Source organism: Limulus polyphemus, unplaced genomic scaffold (genome assembly GCF_000517525.1).
Source record: "Limulus polyphemus unplaced genomic scaffold, Limulus_polyphemus-2.1.2 Scaffold11, whole genome shotgun sequence".
Lineage (NCBI taxonomy): Eukaryota > Metazoa > Arthropoda > Merostomata > Xiphosura > Limulidae > Limulus > Limulus polyphemus.
In genome coordinates this window covers 330,355-340,611 of record NW_013665621.1, presented here as the reverse complement: position 1 = coordinate 340,611, position 10,257 = coordinate 330,355, and the positions used below count along the sequence as shown (strand labels likewise).

At 33.4% G+C, this 10,257-nt stretch overlaps 1 protein-coding gene and 1 long non-coding RNA gene across 2 annotated transcripts in view; both read left to right on the top strand.

The window, feature by feature from the left end:
• LOC111085143 overlaps positions 1-2,505 on the top strand; it is a 7,271-nt gene extending 4,766 nt beyond the window's left edge. Inside the window, exons 2-3 of the long non-coding RNA XR_002609989.1 lie at positions 467-469; positions 2,494-2,505. This is a non-coding gene — a long non-coding RNA (uncharacterized LOC111085143). The remainder of the gene's footprint in view (positions 1-466; positions 470-2,493) is intronic.
• Positions 2,506-3,244: 739 nt separating this feature from the next.
• LOC106478491 (dnaJ homolog subfamily C member 13-like) overlaps positions 3,245-10,257 on the top strand; it is a 150,041-nt gene continuing 143,028 nt past the window's right edge. The window contains 1 exon segment of the mRNA XM_013939042.2: positions 3,245-3,399. The gene's annotated coding sequence lies outside the window, so the exon portion shown is untranslated.

Below are 10,257 nucleotides of genomic sequence, written 5' to 3'. Positions count from 1 at the left end.
TACATTTTACAGTACAGACTGGAAGAAATGGTAGAAACACACGTGCACCTTGAGAAATCTATATATCAAATAATTTAAAGGTTACTGTATGCAGCAGTGTTTAAGAGGTATGCAATGACAAATAGATCTTTGTTTCTCCTTACAGTGCTTCAAATGTAATTAGAACTAATTATAATTATATAGGAGTTGTTTATTTAAAATAATTTAACAACTTGGTATTACATATTATTCAATGGCTAATAGTCCATGTCTAGTCATTTCTGATAAATACATGTAAATAATGAGATATTCCTCAATCAAAATTTTTTTAGAAAATTATTTTGAATAAGCAAATAAGCATGTTATGTGACAACCACAGCCAATATAAAGTTGCAGTGGAATAGAATGTATCAAAACTATATTTTAACAACTTTTGGTGCTTTGTATATAATGTGATGCCAGCAAAAGTGAAGACTTTTGGGAAGAGTATGTAATAGCCCATTCTGATGCAAAATATTTACACACGCTCATACCATAAAGATTTGTTCAGATTTGGAATTTAGGATTTCCAAAATGTGGATATCCCTTGTACTTAATTGCATTGGAAAACAAAAAAATATTCATCAAACTGGAGCACCAGGATCATTCAGAAAAAGACTAGCAACAAGTCATAACCCAGTTGTGATAAGAAAACTGCATCATATAGTAACAGGTGAGAACCACGAATATAAAGTAAAAAAACTGACCACATAATTTAGAAAGATCTCCATCTGGCAAAGCAACAAAAGTCATAGGTACACAAATTGCTTTCACAATATGTTTGTTCAAGCAATGCTTACTTCAAACAGATGGTGAATGACAGATACTCATGCTGTTCCATATGAATACATACTTATCAAGTTACTGAATGCAGTACATGTAGATTTATGTGCAATCGGACTGTTAAAACACATATTGGAAAAATGGTAATTTTTGCATATTACATAAATTACCGTGCAAGATGGAAATATGTGCTTTATGAACACAATGTATTGATGTGTTTCACGTATATTCACCACTCTCTTATTTGCTGTAATTTGAATGCTAGTTGTCTAATCTGTTAAAGTATGAAATACGTACCAACACAGCCAGATCCAAGTAGCTTCCATGCTTCTGGTACATATCACAATCAGACACACTTTCTACACTGTTACTAATGTTTATTTACCACATTTTCATAACACTTCTGTCTTCATTGCAGCCTTTCCCAGTCGTTGTAAGACAAACGCCAGTGAACTGACTATTGCAGACCTCAACCACTCCACTTATTCCTGTGGACACTGTGAGATGTTTTATTGTGGGGAAGGACCATACATAACATGAACAGGTAGTAATATTTCCTGACTAAACACAATCACATTTGACAAAAAGCCTGCAGATCTTTGCTCAATTGCTCTGTATGCCATCATCACGTATGTCAGTCATCTATTCCAGATAATTTGGCCAGAATTAACAAACTTGACAAGCATCCACTTGACAGTCTTTATTACCCATTCTCTAAACCATCAGACTATGGGCGATGACGGGAAGTGCATATTTTCACCACATCTAACACTTTACACAACTCAGAGAATGGTTAGCTGTTGATATTGGCTCCTTGATCCATATAGATGTCTTCAATAATTTTGAATCATGTTATTCAGTGCTCTATCGATATATCAATGATGGACTGTGCTAATAACAGGAGATTCAACAATATATATATATACATATAAGAATGAAGTAATACTGTGTTTCTCTGAATACCTGAGTTTGAGAGAGAAAATAAAGAGAATGGGCAAACTGTGAAATACAAAAGAAATCTTTAGTTTTACAGACCACAAACACAGTGTGTTTACTTTCATTGGAAGATAGACTGTTACTTATATTAAATTGAAACTATTTTCTCAAACTGATCATGACAAGATCATTTAGCAGACCAACTAAATTCAACATTCCTTACTTCACAGGTAAAGTTGGATTTACCTAGCATCACCAATGTTGTGACATGCAGGCATAACATACATTTCCTACCTCGTTTTTAATGTAGAAAATTTCAACATTCAACAACAACAGCATTGTACTTCACTGGTAGCACAGAAGATAATATCTAGAAGTTACAACCTCCCCTGTTTTGAATTCAAATGATCACTACGAGGATGATGCTAGTCACTACAGATAAAGCAACCTTTCCTGTTACCTAAAGAACATTGAATTCAGACAGATTTACATGGTATCTTCCGTGTGTAAACAACAAGGGGTACAAAAAGTCGTTAAGATTACTTTCTTTAAGTTGCTTTATTTCTTTGTTCTCTATCGTAGGTAATGTCTCTTCTGTCCAAGAGGATATTGCAATAACATAAAGAACCTTTGTTTAAAGGGATTGGCACTGTAATATTCTTTGCTGACCAATTATGACGTTGATTCAATGTAACAGTCAGCCAATACTGTGAGTAAACAAAGGTCACGAGGTGATGCTGCCGACTGTACAAAAAGAAAGAAATATATTTTATCTGTTGAATTAAGGCTTTCTTTCCTTAGCTAGTTTCTTCTAGGAGAACGTTAAGTGAACACTTTTTTCAAGAACAAATTATTAACGTATTTAGATCTATCAAAATTAATCCTGACAGAGAGAAAGCTGTGGAACTGAAGGACTGTCATTTTATCTGCACAGACTTGCATACTATGTTTCGTTTATTTCTTGGAATAATATTTTTTGCTCATTTATTCAAATTTGTCCATACTCGTTATTTTACACTTAAAGAAACGAGTCTAGTTATCTGTTATAGAATTCTCACCTTATTTCTTGATCAAATCTGCTGTTATTTGCGGGTTTGCCTATCTGATATTTGTCAGGAAGTCAGTTTTACTTGAAAATATCACATTTTCAGATATTATTTTGATCATTAACCATTGAATACCTTACTGAATTCTCAATCACTATTTAATAACTTTTCAATAAATACTTCACCAATCACCCGTATTTATAACTAATTTACCAATGTCTAGATATTAGTAGAATTTTCTCGATCCTAATATCATACATGTACATTTATTTCTTCAACGTAGAGTGGAAAACCTAGCTCACGGTAATTGGAGAAACAATATTAAACAATTAAGTTTCTTACCACGTAGAAATTTTAATATTTATTTTCCCTCTAGTTTTTAGGATTGCAGAAATTACTTTTTGTTTTTCAATTGTAAGATCTTATCCGGCAGGTGGTGCAAAAATGTGTTAGTGAAACACCCACTATCATTTCTAAATTGTAGACTCTGGGAAGTTATGTTTTGTAATTAACGTTTGTATATTTACTTAATAAATTGTGAAGTACAAACAGAAGTTAGGGAATTTATTTTATTTAAACATAGAAGGCCGAAATTTGGTTTTTAGAGAGTAGAAAGGTATTACACAAGTTTATTTTTACTACATAAACTATATTGTTATTAGTCATTACTATTAGTATTGCTAATATTAATAATAAATTGTGTATAACTTATAACTATAAAGCTATAATACCTAATAGTATTAACCGATATTAGTAATAGTTTAAATACTAACCTACTCTTTAGACGCGCTGAAAAAATGAATGAATGATTGCTTAATTTAAACCGAAAATCATAATTTAGAATCTACTTCCAAAGTTTTGATTTCACAAAGTTCAATTGTTTACTCATCTCACCTGATAACAAGTCATAACGTAAATCACAAGAGCTGTGTTGTAATTTTAGTACAAAAGTCACATATACTGTTACATAATTTATTTTAGGTATATAATTATGGACAATGTCAATTTGGTATTTTGATTTAAATGTAAAAGAAACGAAAAAATAGCAGTCTGTGATACTGGCATAACAAAAATTATAATTTAATAGCTGAATTGTGATTTATTATGCAAGCAGTGTAATAAGTTTTTTTTAAATTGTCCACTGATTGTACAATAATATATGTAACACTTTCTCATATTATACAGAAAAATATATGTATAATATTGGTGTAAATGATTTTAGTATTTATTAATCTTTTTAAAGGAAATTTTTTCCTCATTACTTATAGGATATCACATTTGGTTATGAATTATCTATCTCCTCCATTGTAATTGCCCACCAGTGCCACAGTGGTATGTCTACAGACTTACAATGCTAGAAACCAGGTTTCGATACCTGGGGTGGAAAAAGCATGGATACCGAGATAGCCCATTGTGTAGCTTTGTGCTTAACTACAAACAACAACAACCTCCACTGTAATTATTAAGAGTTTGTCATTGCATTCCACTATAATATTTTATGCCATTTATCATACACATAGTATGAGAATGTGCCATACACTTAAAAGCAGTTAACAAAATTGGTGAACCATAATCTCAAAGCATTTCCTCTAACTAGGTTAATTGTAAAAACCTTGAACCCATTGTGTTATAACAGCATAGTATAAAGCCCATTAAAAAATGGTGTACTGTTCTACTTCATTTGTGAAAAATTACATGAATGATAAACATGCGGAAGTGTGCAGTTCAAATACATTTACCCCTTTCTGGAACAACTAGTCAGTAGAGGTGTCTAAAATAGGAGAGTATTGTTGATTGGCTGTTTATCACTATATTGCATTAAAGAAACTTCTGCAGTAGTTTTGACGTGAAAAACAAAATCCTGAAATTCTTGTGGGACAATAAGAAGAATCTGACTGATTGACTGGAAACTAGTGGGAGAGGAAATTAACAAACAGAAAGACTCTAAACAGTGTGGGTTAATAAGAAAATTCTAGCATATGGTATGGTTGAATATAAAAATAATAGATTTCATACATTTTCATAGCAAGGAATCCAATTATATCTTGAAGCACTCTGGTCATCTGAACTGAATTCTTCTTATGCATCTCATATCATTTAATAGAGTTAGAAGGCAGTATTGTTTTTGGCTTTCTGAAAATTAGAATTAAAATTATATTTTTTTTATCTCAAAATGTTGCAAAACATCAAACCTAATTTTGCAGTGATAACTTACCCAGATATTCCTCTACTACAACTCTTGCAATTCTATCCTGATTAGTAGTTAATAATAAATCTAAAAGTGACATCCCTCTTTATTAAGGTAACTGTCCAGTATTCCGAAGGCTCGATAGTCCAAATGCACAAGAGTCAAAGGTTTTTGGTTTTTGCAATTTCAGTCGAAGTTGAATGAATAAACAAATATGTTGGTCCATACTCAAATGAAAAGTTTAAAGGTACATCTTAGCAGGGGTTAGTGGAACCAGTTGTCCATGGTGGCTTGCTCTCATTTTCAATACAAACAACAGAAATATTTTAATTATCATTGTAGTGTACACAACTCATTGCTCAAGATAATTTTACTGACTATAAGCTTTCAACATGTTTAATGAGTCAGGGATATAACTTTGTTGTCACATCACTATGGAATAATAATCTTGAATGAAGAGTAGGATTCTCAAATCCGATCCTGATGCATAAATATGCCGGCTCTGCAGCTAAAACTACACATGCATACAAGAAAATAACATCAGGGAAATTATGACAAACACTATCCCTCTATTCATAAGAAATTGTGACCTTTTAGGTCATATCATGGGATGTTTTTTTCATAAAATATCACAAATTTAACATTTAAATTTAAAAAAAATGTACATTTTTGGGCCTTTGGAGTAATGGGCCCTCGGACTAACAGGCTGTCAACTTTATTAGCTCTTTGACTAATTGGTTTAGAAAATCATCTTGAAATACTTCTGTATATACATATTCCTTGCTATCTGACTTCACAGAATCCCAATCAATGTGTATAAAATGAAGGTCTCATGTAATTATGACATCATTATTTTTATTGTACAATTTCTCATTGACTTTGTCTATGTATCTGTTCAGATGCTCTATAACAGTTTCTGATTAAAAGTTTTCTACTTTTGAATCTCAGTATTGTAACCCAAAGTATCTTATACATTTATATTGGGCAACAGTGTCAGTGTAGATTTCTGAATTACATATAAAAGACACTGTGTGTAACAGTCACATTAGTTGAATTCCAATTTAATAACTAAGCTGTGATTTATTGTCCTCACAGTTTAACAACGTTTAAATTTTTTGTTGTCAAACCTAACAGGCTGTAGTTCATTTCTTACATAGAGGTTGAGGTACACTATATTAGAATAATTTTAAGAGATTTACTAGTCATTACAGTCTGTGTCACCATATGCATCTTGACAACAGTCATACAGTATAGTTCCCACTGAAAAAGGCTCTGTCATAAGGCTATCATGTCAAAAACACACCACTTCTCCTTGCATACTTTCTAGGATGATTTAATTAATTAATGATTAATTATCGACATGATGAGACCTGTATTGTGTGAGTCATGGTGGTCTAGCAATATGTCCCTAACGACTCACCCTTGGTGGTAAAACTTAATACTAAAAGCTCACAAAGCAATGGCTGTTAAGCCCTTTTGATTGCATTAAACTTATGATCAACAAACCGTCCTAACTGTCAATGATCGAGTATTGGTTACAAAATGTATTCCATAAATTCTGCCAGTAATTACTACTCAATAGCTCAGAAAGCAAGGAATGCTACTTCCTTTCAATTATTTGTTTTAGCTGGTGATAATTGATTGATAACAACAACATATAGTACATACACCATACCTCAAAATACTACCTGAAAGCTCAGCGAGCAAGGGTCGCAACATCCTTTCAATAATGGGTCACTTTTCCTTGCTGACAAGACGATTGAGTATTAATAATACAATGTACCGCATACATTGTGCCTTAAACAATCACTCAATGATTCTGAAAGTAAGAAATGTCATGCCCTTTCAGTTAGTAGTCTTTCAGCTACCTGACTGCTCTAGCTGTTAATGATCAATCAATCCCACCATGTTGATCAGGATGTTGACAGCGGCAGTCAGTCCAACTGGCAGATCTTTCTTTTGTCCTTAATTCCAGTGACTCATAATCTGGCTTTTCATTGATAGCCAGATAAATGCTTTTAGCTCTTTCTCTTTTTCTCTCAATGAGTGAATTATTATGACTTGAGATGGCATCCTCAGACTCCTAGTCAAGCCAGCTTTATATCTTTATCACTTAATCATCTGCCCAACTTTCTATATTCTTGACGTCAATGTATTGCACGCGAGGTTCGATAACCTCAACATCAATGACTTATAAAGACAACTTCCTACAATCGTCTGCTTTTAACCCTTATTATAACAAAACCTAAACAATTATAGAATATTCATTTACAAAAATAAATGAATCAATGATATCTAAACTGAACAGTTTTTTATATTATGACAGTGTTATTAACAGGAGTGACAGTTTAGTGATTTTCCACCTTCTGTATCTCGAACTGTGGTATTCCAAACTATCACATATTTTTAGTGGATATGCTCTTCTCGAACTTCACTTCACATACAGATTTCAAGACAATCCATTAAGAAATACACGAAATATGAGATCTCCAATCTGAATTGAACTTTGTCCTATTTTTTCTTCGCACCGACGGTACGGAAACTTTATTTGATAGAAAAACACACTTAACTTTTATGATTTTTTACAAATTTGTTACACTGATAGATCTTTACAGACAACAATTAGGTGTCAAATTTGGTCTAAATATAATCCACATATGCAAAGTTATTCAACAAAGTTGAACAAAAAACGAATGCAGCCTGGCTAGCTAATGAATGAATATTTGTTGTGAAATTCTTATCAATGCTATTAGTGTAGCTACCAGTTTGGCCGCTAATTTTGATTTAATTCCCTTAAGTCGCACCCTCAACCATGTTTTTGGAAATTCCTGGATACGCCAGTGACTAGAGTAAATTAATCTATGAGACCTTGGGCGTGGTCAAATACATCAATTGAAAGGGTTTGACCTCCTGAGTCCAAAACTGTAAAATATAATCAAATCTCAATTCGGTCAAGAGATGACGAAGCTATGAGCTAAAAGTTTGTACTTAAAAACTCAGATGCATTCTATGAGTCACTATGCCACGACTAAAAACTTTGCGAAAGCTCAAAGAATTTAGGTAACTATACCTATCACTATCAAACAGTTAATTCTTTGTTTGTTTCATAAATTTTCGCACAAAGCTTAGTGCACAAAGGGATAGCACTTATGAATGACTTTATGTAATGTTCATATACATGTGCAAGACACACAGATGCATTTATTTATATACATATATTGCTATAAATATATATATTACCATTACACATTTTCTAACACCCTAGTAGTTTAAAACAGATTACCTCTGGTTCCCGCGTGAATTACTTTTCTAACTGCCCCTCAGTGGCACAGCGGTATGTCTGCGGAATTACAACGCTAGAAACCGGGTTTCGATACCTGTGGTGGGCAGAACACAGATAGCCCATTGTGTAGCTTTGTGCTTAATTCCAAAACAAACAAATACTTTTGTAACCGTCTTGCGTGAACCTTCTGAGGCTATGTTTCATTACCGATGGAGCTGCCATCTATGAACAACCAAACTCAGCTCATTTTTCGTTTCAGTGATCACGAAATAAATAATCACCGGCAAAATTCAGCTAAAGTAACAATTTTCAGCTAAACTTCTATTCAGTCAGGATTGGTATTAGTTCTGCTACCACTGTATCTCAATATTCACTCCAAGGAACCATAACTCCATTGCTACCTTTAGAACCGCCATACTTTTTAAGTGTATTCAGAACAGCATAACCTTTGTGTTCTCACCAGTTAGTCACAGCGGACAATGTTTTGCGTCAGATATTAACATAGTAGCTTGGAAAACGAGGGTCGCAACTCCCTTTCAGTCACTGATTTTTCAAACATATAACTGCCCTAACCAGGGTGAAATTCTCATAAAAAAAGTTGAGGCACTCAGCTGGGTGAAGTGGATCTGCTTTTGAAAAAGAAAAAAATCTACGTGTAAGCATTAAAAAAGGACAAAGCAGCTCAAATAAGTCCCGGTACTAGTACCGATTTAAAAATAAGTTCCGATACTAAGTACCGGTGAGTACCCTGGTCCTAACTTATGAAGTAAGTCAAGCGGCTATCACAAAATATGGGGCATAAATCATATCATAAAATATTACTTGACAGCTTAGGAAGAAAGGGTCGTAAAACCCTTTCAGTTGTGCTTCGAACTTATAGGTACTATTTTCAGTCATATAAGTTGTTGGTGATACTAGGTACTACATCTACTCATTCCATTGTCATATAGTGTAGGGAATACGCGTTATTTCATGTCACCACTCGGGAACTTGGAAGACTATGTCATTGATTTTTCAATCACTTGACTATCCCGGCTATTTAGTGGATATTTCATTTAGTGTCCTTTTAAAAACGAATTAATTATATATATGATTTAATAAATTAGAGTTAAGCATCTTTTTTAGTGTGAGACGAGCAAAACAGCAGACAGACAATAGCAAAAGAGAGTAAAGTTACAACAAGGAAAAGTTCGGCATGTAGTTAACTACCGTAGAAGTGATAGGCCTAACGTTTAATATGTTAGAGTAAGAGTAACGGTAGAAAAGGAGATAAGAAAAATAATTTATTCCGTCGAAGAGTGGTTCTAAAGTAATTGAATCAGCCTGAGTGCATTTTGACAAAAGGAACAGAGGATATTTTGAAGAAAGAAGACCAAACGATTACGTTAACTCGCGTCACAATTGTAAGTGAATCACACTCGGAATACTAGTGCGACAGTAATAAAGAAGATATTTCGGCTTGTCAGCTGAAATTCTAAAGTAGTTGAATAAGACTAAGTGAACTTTTGACAACAAGAAGAGAACTATTTATATAGTGTCTATGATATGCCAATAATCTGTATAGTGTGGAGAATTTGTTGTACACATGTTTAACTTGTTCTGAATATATATATCATTTTGAAACAAGTGAAGTCCGAGATGATCATTCATCGTTGAATTTATCTACAACAAGTAACATAAACCTACTGTAGAAGAATCCTAAGCTCAACAACAACACAGTATATATATTTATACTATTAAGAAGTGTAAGTAAAATACCTTTTATTTTGATAATTGGGTCTGTCTGGATGATGAGCTCCTTCCTATATAGATAGTTCTGCAACTTTTGAATGGCAAATAGTATAATTCATCCAAGACAATTGAGTCATGGATAGCCGACCTAAGCTGCCCAAATTTGATGAACATAAAGATGACATGGATGCTTTCCTGGAGAGATATGAAAGATTCACCCAAAGCTAGAACTGGGACAAAGGTGACTGGACAATCTGTCTCAGCCCACTTCT